The following is a 15656-nucleotide window of genomic DNA, read 5'->3' on the forward strand; positions in this document are numbered from 1 at the left end:
TTCAACAGCAAAAATTTCCTTCTCCCACTTTTTGGGACTGGAACTAAGACCAGAGGGAGGGGGCATCGCAGTTGAGTTCGAGGCATCTTCATTTTGGTTTTATGCAGCCACCTTCCTGCTGTGTCCTCTCCATATGGTCCATAATAAGCACCTAGTCAGAGCCAGGCATGTGGTAAACAAGGGCAATGTGGTGAACAAGACAAACAAGGTGCCATTCTAATTAAGTGCTCACCCCCATAGGGAAGAGAAATGATAACCTGCTATTACAGCAGCAAGGCAGATGGCGAGATGGAGAGTAAGTGGGGAAGCCACGTTAGAAAAGGTTGCCAGGGCAACTGTCTCCGAGAAGGGTCCAGTCAGGCTGAGGCTTGAAGGCTGAGAGAGAACCAACTTAGGAAGGGCTGGGCAAGGGCATGCAGGTATGGTCTGGGATGAGAGGCTGTCAGTGCAGGAGTAAAGGCAGGCACCGAGAAGGGATTCTTTCTGCTGGGCTTGCACTTGCTCACAGCCCTGAAGCAGACGTTGGGGCCGATGTCCTGAATCAGTGTTCTAGTTCTCTTACTTTCTAACAAGATGCTGCTGCTGCTGCTGCTGCTGTCATCTTTGAAACATTGTACTTGACCTGAATTTTGTGCTATACCCCTCAATTCACATGATAAATCATTACCCTCAAGGCGATGGTTTTAGAAGTTGGGACCTATAAGAGGGGAATAGAGGACAAGGATGGAGTCCTCCTAAATAAGGTTCACGTCTTATAAGGGAAAATCAGAATTTTTTTTCCCCTAGCATGCAAGAAAACAACAGATCGGTGACTTCAACTCAGAGAGGGCTTCAGACACCATGCTGAGTACTGATCCCAGAGCTCTGAGCTCAGTTTATAGGCAACCCAGCCTGTAGTGCTTAGTTATAGCTGCATGAAGAGATAGATGGGAATTCAAAGATTAATGAAAGATAAAAATAAAAAGGTTATTAGCACCTCTGTGCCTTCCTTATGAGGCTCATTTTGTGCAGGTAAAGGCTAGGGAGAAAGGAGGCGGCAACAGAGGTATATATATATATGTATGTATATATATACATATATATATATATATTTGCTTTTTGGGTCACACCCAGTAATGCTCAGGGGTTACTCCTGGCGGTGCTCAGGGGACCATATGGGATGCTGGGATTCGAACAGTGTCGGCCACGTGCAAGGCAAATGCCCTCCCCACTGTGCTATTGCTCCAGCCCCAGAGGTATATTTTTAAATAATAATAATAGCACCATCTGTGGAGGGAATGCTATGGGAAAATTCAAGGGACTTAATTATTAATTTGCCTTTACAACAACTGAGGTAATTACATACAAAGTAATGTCCTGATGAAACATATAGGAAACCTCAAAAACAGTAGTGCAATCGATGGAGAGCAGGGGTCTTCCTCCTAGAACAAGAAGTTCCCTGAGTTCCTATTCAGGACTAGGAAAGCTACTCAGTAACATTTTCCAAGACCCAGGATCTCTCCACATGTCTGCTCTGCCAGCCTCATCATGTTGGTTTTTATTTTTTGTTTTTCCTTAGTTTGGCCATAAAATAGCTGTTACAGTTATCTAGCTATTTAGTTACTGTTAGTATAAGTTGCATTAGTATTATTAGAATTAGTTGTCTAGCTATTTAGCTCTGGTGTGTTACACACAGGACAAGAGAACAAGCAGAGAGTGACAATACTACAGATTTCCATATATGTCTTAATGATGGTACCTGCTACCAATTCTAGCTGCAATACAATGTTCCACATTTTATGGTCAGTAAAAGAGCTGTAAACAAAAGAGAAGGGGGTTAAACATCAAGACCAGCTTGGTCAAACAGTATTATCTGCCATTATTAGGATTATATATCTTATAAGACTCGAGGGCTGGAGCAGTAGCACAGCGGTAGGGCGTTCGCCTTTCACGTGGCCGATCTGTGTTCGATTCCTCCGCCCCTCTCCGAGAGCCTGGCAAGCTACCCGTGGCATATTGGATATGCCAAACACAGTAACAATAAGTCTCACAATGAGAGACGTTACTGGTGCCCGCTCGAACAAATCAATGAGCAACAAGAAGACAGTGACAGACAGTGAGTGACAGTATAAGACTCGAGAGAGAAAACCAAGAGCTTTTTGTTTGCTTTGTATTGCTTGACATTTGAACACACTTGACAGTGTTTCAGCCTCCTCTGAACTCTGTGCTCAGAGAGGCCTCTCCTGAGTGTGTTCAGGGGTCCATGTCTACCAGGAATCAAAGCCAGACCTCCTTTGTGCAAAGGTCATTCTCAGTGCATTGAGTTCTCTGAGTTTTTAAAGAAAACTCAATTACATTAAGTAACTAAACTACAAGGAACAAACCCCTTACCCGCCCCCCTGCCCACCCCCCCCCCACAAAATAAGTATTGCTGTGGTTTTAAGAAATAATTTTATGGGCACTGATGAAGGGATGGGTACTTGATCATTGTATGACTGAAACTTAAGGATGAAAGTTTGTAAGTCTGTAACTGTACCTCATGATGATTCATTTAAAAAAATTTTAATTTTAAAAAAGAAATAATTTTACTCTTGTGTGGGCAGATAATTTTCTCATTCTATCAAGTTCTTGACATTCAAGGGTTTTTGTGGAGGAAAAGGGGCAGGGGGATGGACAGGGGAGGTGCAGTAGTAGGGGAAAAGTCATAGGATAGACATTAGAAATTTTCTGTTATTGTCATAATTTCCAAAGCTTCTATATTAAACTGAAATAATTAAAGGACACATTTCTTGAAAGACTTACAAATTAATTGAATGACCCAGACCTATTATATAAAAAATAAAATAAATAACAATCCACATTACTACAGTTAGTTTTCATGAGTGATCGCAATAATATGTGCTATAAATTCTAAAATTGGAGCAATTAGTATTAAGATTATAATAATCCTGAAAGGACTGTACAGGTCATATAATCCAAATACTTATTTTATGGATAAAAAAATAAGAGACCAAGAGAGATGAAAGCAATGCTTGCCACTTGGTTCTGCTCAACAGCTGAGCAGAGACTAGAATTCAGGGACAGTGAGTTGGCATCTATTGTCCTTTCTAGGATATTATACTGCCAACAGCTAACTTAGAAGGTTTTCTGGAAGAGATGGACTTAAAACTGAGCCGCAAAGAAAGGTCAAGACTTAATTAGAAGCAGAGAAGTAGGACATTCAGCTAAACAGAAACTCATAATAAACCTGCGCATCTGGGAATGAGCATGATATTTATCACTAATGAGATGAGTCTGGCAGTTCTGCTGAGGAAACTGGGAAAAAAAGTTGGACTTATGGAGAAAAACCCAGCGGGCTCTAAGTTCCAGTTGGGGACAAGGCTGGGTTCACTATGCACTGTCTTCCTACATGATACTTGCTGTGGACACAATTCACTGAGTGTAGTAGATTCATCTTTGCTCTTTGCTCTTGTTTAAGCTACACTCATGCATTTGTATGTTAAATACTGCACTGTAGCACTTTGGCACTGTCATCCCGTTGTTCATCGATTTGCTCTAGCGGGCACCAGCAACGTCTCCATTATGAGACTTGTTGTTACTGTTTTTGGCATATCAAATACGCCACAGGTAGCTTACCAGGCTCTGCTGTGCGGGCAGGATACTCCCGGTAGCTTGCTGGGCTCTCCGATAGGGATAGAGGAATCAAATCTGGGTAGGCCACGTGCAAGGCAAATGCCCTACCCACTGTGCTATCGCTCCAGTCCATGTTAAATACTAATTTAGCTTATTTCTGCAATGCTTTTGACATAGCGTTAGAAAATAGAAGTAGAGATAAGAAATTCTACTATGTATCAGGTTCAGACAGGACTCACGCATGAAGGTACCGGCAGAGGAACCCAGGTGTGTGTAATTCCATCAATGGTCAGCACCCAGAGACTTAAAAGCAAGCTCCCAGAAGAGAGCGATGCAGAGAGTCTCTTGCCCGCACGCCTGGCTATCTTCCCCGGGCCCCTCAGAGGGGATGGGCTCCAGCTTCCCTCCCCAACCCAAGCAGAGTTCCCAGCAGCTGAAGACCACCAGAACCTAGCTACAGCCATGCTCAAGGCCCCTCTCCACATGTTCAGACAGACCTCATGCATGAAGGTACTGGCAGAGGAACCCAGGTGTGCATAATTCCATCAATGGTCAGCACCCAGAGCTTGTAGCCTACAAGCTCCCAGATATCTTGTAGCCTGCTTCTCCCTCTGGGAGAAACTGGCAAACTTCTGAGTTTCCTGCCCACATGGGACAGCCTTGCAAGCTTCCCTTGGTGTATTCATATGCTAAATCCAGTAACAAGCTGGATCTCATTCCCCTGACCCTGAAAGAGTCTCCAGTGCGACATTGTTGAGAGGGCCGAGCCGAGAGAGACTACTAAGATCTCAGGGAAAGGACGAATGGAGAGGTTACTGAGCCCGCTCGAGAAATCGACGATTAACAGGGATTTCGTGATTCGTGATTTCGTGATCAGGTAGTCAGCTGTCAGATAATGTGGAAAAGAAGCTTGCATTTACATAAAAATAATCAAAGCATGGCACTTAAGGAAGATAAGGACGTGATGTTTGTCATTCAACAGAAGAAGAGAAAGGCTGGTTGATGAGACAGGCAGCCTCAGAGAAGCAGCACTTGCTGAGACCTGAAAAGGCCATTGTGTCACTGGGTGACATTTTCCTTCCATATATGCCGCCCTGGATTTCAGTCCCCAGCTCAGGGTGATCGGGAACGGGGGAGTCTGAGGGAGGTGGATAACTGCAAACAACCAACCACACTCAAGAACAAGTAGAACTGATGAAGGAGGGCAAGATTCCGGGAAGAGGGAACCACTTGAACAAAACTGGGAGAACCTACATGGGAGGGTAGGGAAGGGTGAAGGCAGACAAAGGCAGAACCAGGGAGGCTGACGTCACCCCCTGGATTTCCACGGCCTCCCCCAGCAGGTCCCTCCAGCCTGCTGCTGCATCTATGTCCGGGCTGCTGGATCTTCTCTGAAAGCCAGCTCAGGGGCTGGAGTGATAGTAACGATCCTCGGGAATGGTTGGTATCAGACAACTGTGTTGGCTCTGCCCACATAAACGTCCTTGGGGCCCACTCTGCCACAGGAACATTGGTAGAGTTTGAGAAGACTCTATTGTGAGTGCTCCCTCTGCAAGCTCAAAGGGACTGGCTAAGACTCTGAAGTGGGGGGGAGGTGGGGGCTGGCTTTTCTGGCACTATCTCAAAAAAAAAACAAAAAAACACAGCATAAAATTTCCTCTGTGAGGCTAAAAATAGGAGAGGTCAGAGAAGCAGGAAGGGGAAGGCTGGCAAGGCCTGCACCATCTCTTCTACACTGCATCTAAAGTTAGACTCAAATCCATGGTGAATTCTACCTTCCAGTTTGAATTTCCTCTGCTGTCTTCAGAATCCTTCCACAGGGGGCCCTACACAGCCCCACCCCAACCACCACAGGCTGCCTCTGCTTCCAGCCTGAGGCCTTGCAGAGCTGTGGTATCTGGAAGGGGATCCTAAGACCATTCTAGAAAGTCCAGGAGGCTGTGAAATTTGAAAAGGAAAGTGGACAATTGATATATAATATCAATTCTAGTAAAGATTTTCTCCACAGGGAGAATCTTTCCTTTGCTCCCTAGCTGCTCTGGTTTCTTGTGGCTGTCAGTTATTAAAGTTGACATTTTTTAAAGTTCTTCAGGCTCGGCCTTGAATTTTATTTTGAATAAAACTGCTTTATTTTTCCATGAAGGAGTTTTCTTTCTATAGTCTTTCTCCTGACCCCCTAGGCCCTGGTATTTCCCATCAATCTGAGGCTTGCCCTTGTCTTTTCCTGCCTTCCTTCCTTCTGAAAAGTTGCTCCATAGTTAGATCTCAGCCCAGGCTCTCAAGGTCCCCAGACCTCTCGTCAGCTCAGACCTCAGATCGGGGATTTCCAAACAGCCCCTTGCAAGTACCTGCTTGACTTGGCTGGCCCTGGAGTTCTGATTGTGTTAAGTATCAAAACTAATTCTGGCCTGCTTGGCTTTCTCTTTCTTGCCACTCCTCTGCTTGAAACCTTCCTTTATCTTTTTCCTTCTAGGCTAAAACAAAAAAGTCTCTGTATGCTGGTGTGTTTTGCAGGGAGAACGAAAAGGGGGTGGGAGGTGTAGGCGAAGCTGGAGGAATAGCAGATGTTCCAATAATGATGTGCGTGAGAGTCCCCTCTCTCTTTCCTTTTTACCTCCCTCCTTCCTTCCTTCCTTCCTTCCTTCCTTCCTTCCTTCCTTCCTTCCTTCCTTCCTTCCTTCCTCCCTTCCACCCTCCCTCCCTCCCTCCCTTCCTTCCTCCCTCCCTCCCTTCCTTCCTCCCTTCCTCCCTTCCTTCCTTCCTTCCTTCCTTCCTTCCTTCCTTCCTTCCTTCCTTCCTTCCTTCCTTCCTTCCTTCCTTCCTTCCTTCCTTCCTTCCTTCCTTCCTTCTTTCCTTCCTCCATTCCTTCCCTCCTTCTCTCTTTCCTTCTTTCTCTCTCTCTTCTCTCCCCCTCTTTCCTTCTTTCCACATTCACTGCATTTTTTCCCCCACCCAGAAGTCAACACTCACAAACTGACCTGTCTTCCCTGAGTAGCCACTTTCCACATAAAAATGTGTGCGGGAAACATACCAGCTAACCAGCTCTGGGGTGCTTCGTAGATTAGCTAATTAATTAATAACTATCACCCTCTGAGCTATGTATTTGCTGACTGTTATTCATAAATTCTGGAGATTATTGCTTAATGACAAGAACTCTCCCAGCAAGAACACTGAAACCCAAGCTTTAACAAGAAAACAATCCACAGGAGCGGGAGCAATAGTACCGTGGGTGGGGCATTTGCCTTGCAAACAACTGGTTCAATCTGGCATCCCATATGGTCACCCAACCCTGCCAGGATTGATCCCTAAGCACAGAGTCAGGGGTGAGCCCTCAGCACTGCCAGGTGTGACTCAAGATAAAAAATATATATAAAAATTTTTTTAAAAGAAGAATGAAAACAATCTACAAAGTCTTACACTTTCCCTTGATTTTTCTAGCATTAAGAGAAATGTACCGCATGCTAGTAAGTCATTTAGAGACATTTCAAAGGAATGTTGAAATATATTTGATGTCCTCAAGAAAATGATTTTAATTAGGAGAGCTCTCACAATGGAGAAAATAGGGGCAAAAGAAGGGAAGGAATGCGCGCTTCTTCAAGGCTCACTTGGGAGTGAGTGTTCCCCAGCTGAGAAGGAATGAAGGGCAACGGGCCCCGAGCCCTTCCACCCACATTGTTCAGAGCAGCATGAACCTGTGGACAGTCATGTCACAGTAGTGGCTTCTCTGCAAGGAAATAAGGACAGTGACTGTCCAAGCAATCTGGAAGCATAGAAATGTTGATTCTCATGTGGAGGATGCTTTCCAGGCTGCTTTCAGAAATTGTGGCCCAGTGTGACCTAGTTCCTGGGACCCACTGACATGCTTGCACATGGAGCTTTTCCCTGTTCACGCCTGGGACTGTGGGTGGAGGGACGCTGACAGTGGTGGTGGGATCGGTGATGGAACAGTGTATGCCTAAAACCCAGCTAAGAACAACTTTGCAAATCATGGTGCTTTTATAAAATTTGAAAGAAAAAGAGAAAAATACACAATTTGGGATTCAATAAAATGATTCTAATCTTAAAAAAATAAAATCTGTGTACCCAGCACTCACCGAGGTCGCCCTCATCCCAGTCAGTGTGTGTGTAACATCTCCCTCATTTTACTGCACAACTTGGGACTGGGGAGATAGTATAGGGCGGGTAAGGCACTTGCCTTGCATGTGTCTGACCTGGATTCGATCCTCGGCACCCCATATAGTTGGCCAAGCCCTGCTCTAGAGCCAGGATTAAGTCCTAAACACCACTGGGTGTGGCTCAAAAATGGAAAAACAGGAAGACACTTCCCATCACTCTACTCCGGAGTATCTCATGTCCTATGTATTTTTGTTTTGATTTTTGGTTTGGGGGTCACACTCTTGCCACTGGTGCCCATGGGCTACTCCTAGCTTGGTGCCTGGGAGTTGCTTGCTACTTCTGTCATTTAGGGCAGATGTCTATGACACCCCCCCACCCCAGTAAGCACCACAACTAAACCAGATGTGTGACCACTGGAACTAGGAGTGCAACCAACACCCAGTGAATGAGCACATGTGTGAGCACCACAGCAACTTCCAGCAAGCTCTACAACCTGAATGTGTATGAACATAACTGAACGAGTGCTAACCCGGTCAGCATGTGTGCACCATGCTGACCGGGTTACCACTACAAAGGTCTGTGGTCCCTGGTACTCTTCCCCCCAAATCTACTCAAAATAGTTCATGAGTATAGCAAAGTGTCTGGCTATAAAAATCAATATACTATGCCGCTCTCCACCCAGATGTGATCCCGAGTGACCGCACATGAGCGGCACCTCCGCTCCTGAATGCCCATGATTCCAGAGGCCAACTAACTACTTTCAGCACCCAGCATCTTCTTGCAGAAATGCTTCTAGACTGTGAACTAAGCTACGGCCCCTTGCCGCCCCAGGAGGGGAAAGGTTTTTCTCTCTCGGCCTTTCCTTTCCCCAGCAGCTTGGCGACCTCCATCTTATAAGACCCATTAAACAGAGGTATGAGCTTGCAGTGACGCAATTTCTGGCAGAAATCTCTCTGGACTTAATTACTAAAATACCAGAAATCCAAAACCTCACATGCTCTTCATTCTCAGCAATGTAAAACAAATTATCAAATGATGCCTTTTCAGCAGGTCTGATTGTTGGGGGAAAATTCTAAATAATAATAGTGAGTTTTCTGTTGAAACATTGATGTAATCAAAGTAAAGAGAAAGTAAAGTGAAAATCATCAGCCACACAGCGGGGTATGGGGGTGGGATGGGGGGTATACTGGAGTTCTTGGTGGTGGAACATGTGCACTGGTGAAGGGATGGGTGTTTGATCATTGTATGACTGAGACTTAAGCCTGAAAGCTTTGTAACTTTTCACATGGTGATTTAATTAAAAAAAAAAAAAAAGAAAATAAATAAAAAATTAAATGTCAAAAAAATCAATATACTATGACAATCTGTTGCATTCCTATATGTAAATAATGAATGTGAAGAATATGAAATTAACAAAACAATCCCATTTTATTGCATCCCCCTAAAATCAAATGCCAGGGAATAAATGTGACAAAGGAAGTAAAAGACCTATATGACAAAAACTACAGGACAGAAAATAAGACATTTCAAAACATAAAAAACACTTCAAGTACATGGATGGGGAGAATACTGTCAAAATATACATTCTTCCTAAAGCATTACATACATAGCTTTAATGCAACTCCAATCAAAATTCTAATGCTTTATTTTTTAAAATGGAACAAAAGCTCTAAAGTTAATATGGAATCATAAAAGACTTTGTAGATCTAAGTAAGAAAAGGAAAAATGGAGGCATCATAATTCAGACTTCAAACTGTGCTACAGACTGGTAGTAATTAAAAATTTATGGTATTTTGCAGTATAGAAAGAGACATATGAATATACAAAAGAGAAGTAAAATCCTGTAAATAATCCCACACATTTATTGATATCTTATTTATAGTTAACAATCTAAGACCATACCATGGCAAAAAAAAAATGTCTCTTCAACAAATAGTGCTGGAAAAGCTGGATAACCATGTGCAAAGGAATTAAAAGAGACATACACAAAACATAAATTCAAAATGAAAAATATAAAAGCAAAATGTCTCAGGCTGCAGACCCCTGCATGCAGTATACCTCAGTTGGCTTGCTCTCTGGCACTGCATGTAGTCCCCCAAGAAATGCCAGGAGTGATGCCTGAGCATAGAACCAGGAATAAGCCCTGAGTACACTCAGGTATAGAACAAAAGCCAAAAGAAAAAGTCTATATAAGACCAAAACCATTAAGTACATAGAAGAAAACGGGTGAAAACTTCCATAGTATCTTGGCTAAAGATCTCTCTGGGCACTGGCTCCAATAGCAATGGGAAAGAAAATAAAGATAGTTGGGATTGTGTTAAAATGAAAAGCTTTTGTTGCAGTAAAGAAAAGACAGCCTATTGAATCAAAAACATTGCACTGTGTGTGTGTGTGTGTGTGATGAGAGGTTAATCTACGAAGTTTATAAATTGCTCATACAATTTAATAGCAAAAACACAATCAAAAGATGGACAGACTATTTGAATAAACACTTCTCCTCCAAATAATCCACTTGTATGATAGACATATGTGGATGCTTATTATCACTGACAAGAAACACATATTAAAATCATAGTGAGAAGCCAGATATGGCAAAAGGGATAAGGCCCTGACCAAGACTGCAGTGGACTGCAGTTTGATTCTAGCACTGCGTAAGGTCTCCTGAGCTCTGCCAAGTGTCGCTCCTGAGCACAGAGTCGGGGGAAGCTTTGAGAACTGCCAGGCATTGCCCCAAGCCAAACAACAAAACAAAATAAAATCTACAATGAAATTCTCATGCCTGTGAGAATGAATAGCTTACATTAAAAGGAACAAATGTTAGCAAAGGTTTAGAAAAAAAGCAATCTTTTGGCACTGTTGGCAAAAATGTACTATGGTACAGTCATCATTTTTCTAAATTGGTATACAGCTTCTTCAACAAAGCAAAGGTATCGCTGTGAGATGGCTCAGTAACTAAATTGCTTGCTCAGAAGCTAATTGAGTGGGGGGTGGGGGGTGTGGACAGAGTGATAGTACAATGGACAGGGCTTGCACATGACTGACCCAGGTTCAATTCCCCAGTATCCCATATGATCCTCCAAGAACCGCCAGGTATAATTCCTGAGTTCAGAGCCCCAAGAGAAACCGCTGAACATCACCAAGTGTGACCCAAAAAGAAAAAAAAAGGCTAAAGTAGAGCTAATATGAAATAGTAATACCATTTCTGGTTATGTGTTAGAAGAAAAAAAGTTATTGAAAGCTTTATGAATAACTTAAATTTATTTTGAGTTTTGCACAGATCTTAAATTTGTTAAGAGTTTTACAAATAACAGTTTTTTGTAAACTTGTAATTCAGTGATAAAACTTTAAAAAATAATTTTAGAGAGATGTATGCACCACCATGTTTACTGCAGTGTTGTTTGCAATAACTAACTAAAATGCCATTGTAGATGATTGGATAAAGAGAATGAGTGTATTTATACAATGGAATACTACTTAGTTATTGAAAAGATGTATGTTTTTCCATGGGTAGGTAGCAAAATAAAAGGAGCTCAAGGGAATTATAGGAAGAAAATAAATTGTAAGAAAAATGGCAAGTATTGAAATGATTTCTCAAACGAGTACAGTATGATACAAACTTCATGAACACACGAGATAAAGTAAAATAAAACAAAAACATTGATAACAGAACTATGCTTATCTGCATAGAAAAGGGCAGGTTTTGGAGGCAGGCTGGACAGGTATCAAAAGAAGGTGGTGGGTTTCATTCGTAAAAGGTGAAAGAGAAATCTTATCACAAAACAAACTTTTAAGGAGCTGAAGAAATAGCACGGTGAATAAGGCATTTTCCTTGCATAGGGCCAAATTAGTTTCAACTGGCAGCCTATATGTTTCCACCTGATTCCTGGGCGTAAGCCCTGAGCATTGCCAGATGTGGCCCCAAAATGAAAAACAAAACAAATAGAAAAGTCAAGTTTCTAAACACAATTGTCATCATTTGTGTGGTAATAGTATAAAATGCATGCTAATGAAAGTTTGGCATGAACAAGAAGCAGAAAGTATTGAGGTATTGATGACAAAGTCTTCCTTTTGCTGAATTTATGAAGTTTCTGTTAAACTGCCCAGTTGAAAACGATAGAATATGGTGGATACTGCAAGAGGATAATTATTTGGGGAGCGATCTTTTCTCCAAAGTGACACCAAAAGACCTCAGGAAGGTTTCTCTTGGATATGTCTGTCTACTAGGTAATGTAACAGTCCTGAGAGTTTCATGCTTCTACCATTTCCTTCTGTACTTCTGATCAATCTTACGTAAGTTTTCTTCCTCATCATTTAGAAGAATTTATTGCAAAACAAACTGCAATTCAAAAGACTTTCTAAGTTTGACTGACAAAAACTTATTAAATTTATCTCACAAGGCATGAAGTTAAATTTAACAAAGCTTTTAGGCATGAACATTTACAAAATACATAGAGATGTGGTCATTTAATTCAATTCCATTCGTCCATCATCTATTTTCATTATCATTATGAAAAGAAGATACACAAACTCCGCTGTACCTATCACTGAACCCAGAAAATAGCACATTACCTTGACAAAGACACCCCTTTCAGAATGCACTGTTCTCAATTTCTTCTATTAAAATTTACCTACCTAATACTCAATTTCTTTTACTCCTTTTCTTTTCCTGTTTTTATTTCTAGTTTATATCTCCTTTTTTTTAATCCTTCAGCAGCAATCTAGTTTTTAAAAATTTTAATATGGGGAATAAAATAAGCCCATGCTCAGTGATTCTCAGGAATTACTCCCAGGTCTGCACTCAGGAATCACTCCTGGAGGTGCTTAGGGGACCATGTGGGATGCTAAAGATCAAACTCAAATCAAGTGTCCAACTCTTTGTACTATCTCTCTGGCCCTCATATATTAATCTTTGCTTCTTTATGCAACAATTTTTTGTTGAGGAGTAGGATTGAACTCAGGCCTCACATATACAAAGCAAATGCTCTACCACTGAGTTAGGTCCAGAGCCCCTTTCTTTATCATTTTTCACTAAAACTTTATTAATTTATTGTGCTTTCATAAATCCCATGTTTGACTTATGGTCCTTTCTGCTTATTTTCAGCTTCATTATTTTATTTTATCTTTATTATTTTATTAACATAGAAAACAATATAATACATTTCATTGAACTTTATTTGGACTTTTTTATGACTTTTTGCTTTTTATATTTCTAACTATTTTGTCTTCCAACATAATTTTAAGTCTACAAATTTTCTTTAAATTACTTTAGTAGTTCTATCTCTCAAGCGCTCACATATAGAATCAAATGTTTGGATACATAGTATTTAAATATTTTCATATTTGCATGATTTTTCTTTGACCTATGATCTCCTAAACAAATGTGTCATTTGCATTATCTTTTATTAAATATTTATTTGAAAAACTGCCTTCTCACTTCATTGCTTTGTGGTCACAGAATAGGATCTGCATGATACAAAATTTTCAGAATTTCTTGCTGTTTGCTTTATGGCACAATCTAGAACTAACTTTGGGGCAGAGGTGTGGCTAGAGGGTCAGATGCCTTGCATATTTACAACCCTGGGTTCAGTCACACAAGAGTGACTCCAAAACATTAAGTATAGGTGAGCTGTGTGAGGATTCTAGGTGAGCTAAAAAATAAATGTTTTTATGTGACTGAAACCCAGTCATGAACAACTTTGTAACTGCGCATATAACTGTGATTCAATTTAAATTAAAAAAATAAATAATACAAATAAATAAATGTTTCAGGGATGGGGCTGTGGGGGGCGCACATGGGATGGATCATACACTGAGGGAGGCTTTTGCCTTGCATACAGTCGACCTGTATTCAATCCCTGGCACCCCATATGATTCCCCAAGTCTGCCAGGAATGATTCCTGCTACAGAGTCAGGAATAATCCCTGAGCATGGTTGGGTGTGGCCCAAAATCCAGCAATCAAAAAACTTTTTTTTTAGTTTCCAGTTTCCCTTTTTGGCATCCCATCTTCACTGGGTCACCTACTAACCCCTCCATTTAAGGCCCCAGTACTTTCAAGGCTACCAAAGTTCATTGAAAATAGGTTCAATTTTGGAAAAACCCTCCTGGTGGATGCTGACTTTAGGTTCTGTTTCCCTCTCCGGGTTCTGCTCTTTATTCTGTTCTATGTGGTACAGATGACTTCTAGCATATATTTTAAACATTTGACCTGGTATTTTTGTGATTGTTTTCAGTGGAAACTTACTGAGCCAACCATATTGCAAAAGATGAAAATGCTTGTTTGTTTTTTATTAAATATTTATTGAATGCATACTATGTATGGAACAAGTGCTGTCATTGTGGTCTGTACAAGGTGAACAAGTAAATGGCACAAGAAAAGGAAGTACTCAATATGGTAGTTCAGTAGCAGCAAGTAAGGGAGGATGGTGGGAATTGGTACGCACTTAAGAACACAAGTTTGAAAGTCCACAGGCCTGGGAAGGAAGCCTAGGACCAAAGGATCTTTCTCCTTCCAAAAAATGCATACACTGGGAACAAAAAAGTTAGTTTTCTAAGGTGTAATCACCTCCCCTATAGCTGCCAAATAGAAAGGATAGAAATCACACTCCTTACGCTGCAGTCTTATTCCAGGGAAATCCCTTCCCCATGCAGGATTTCCTCAAACAAACCCCAACTCCCAGATCCTTTCCTTCTTAACTTCATTTTGGTTGGACTTTGTTTTTGTTTGGGGGCCATTCCTGGTGGTTCTTGGGCCTGGTTCTTTGCTCAGAGATTACTCCTGGTTCTGTGCTCAGGGAACACTCCTGCAAGGCTTGAAAGACCATGTAGGGTGCTTGGGGATTGAACCCAGGCCTGACCTCTTACTATCCTTCTGGTCCCTCCTTCTTTTGAAGAAAACTTAAAAAAAAAATCACCATGAATTACAAAGTTATTCATGATTGGATTTCAGTTGTACAATGCTCCAGCACTGATCCCTTCACCAGTATCCACTTCCCTCCACCAATGTCACCAGTTTTCCTCCTGCTCCCAGCCTGCCTCACTATAGCAGGTAGCACTGTAGCACTGTCCTCCCTTTGTTCATTGATTTGCTCAAGTGTGCACCAGTAACATCTCCATTGTGAGACTTGTTGTTACTGTTTTTGGCATATCGAATATGCCACAGGTAGCTTACCAGGCTCTGCCGTGTGGGTGGGATACTCTCAGTAGCTTGCCAGGCTCTCGAGAGGAACGGAGGAATCGAACCTGGGTCAGCCCCATGCAAGGCAAACGCCCTACCCGCTGTGCTATTGCTCCAGCAAGTACTTTTTTTATTTTTCTTTTTTCCTTTGGGACACCGAGGTTTACAATACTGATAGATTTACAATACTTTAGGGTATCATGCATATCACTTACCTTCTTTTATCATCCAGGCAGACAATGACTTTCCTCTGTCATTGTCATAGTGGTTCCTTCCCTGAGCTACCCCTTACCTCTTCTAAAGGTGACAAGATTGACAAGATTCCTATTAAGGACCAGCTCCAGCTCTTCATTTCTGTTGCATTTCAGCATTAGTAACTCCCCTACCATGTTTCTTTATATTCCACATATGAGTGAGATCATTCTGGTCTGTCCCTTTCCCTCTGACTTCACTCAGCATGATACTCTCCAGATCCATCCATGTATCAGCAAATTGCATGACATCATCTTTTCTTAAGGCCGAGGCCGAGGCCGAGGAGTATTCCATTGTATCTATGGACAATCGCTTCCTTATCTAGTCATCTGTTCTTGGACACTTGGGTTGTTTCCAGATTTGGGTTACTGTGAACAGTGCTTCATTGAACATAGGTATGTAGATGTCTTTCTGCATTGTGCTTTTGGGTCCTAGGAGTAAATTCCCAAGACTGGAATTACTGGATCATATGTAAGCTCAATTTTTAGTTTTTTGAGAAAT

This window comes from Sorex araneus, chromosome 2 (assembly GCF_027595985.1).
Source record: "Sorex araneus isolate mSorAra2 chromosome 2, mSorAra2.pri, whole genome shotgun sequence".
In the NCBI taxonomy this organism is placed as follows: domain Eukaryota; kingdom Metazoa; phylum Chordata; class Mammalia; order Eulipotyphla; family Soricidae; genus Sorex; species Sorex araneus.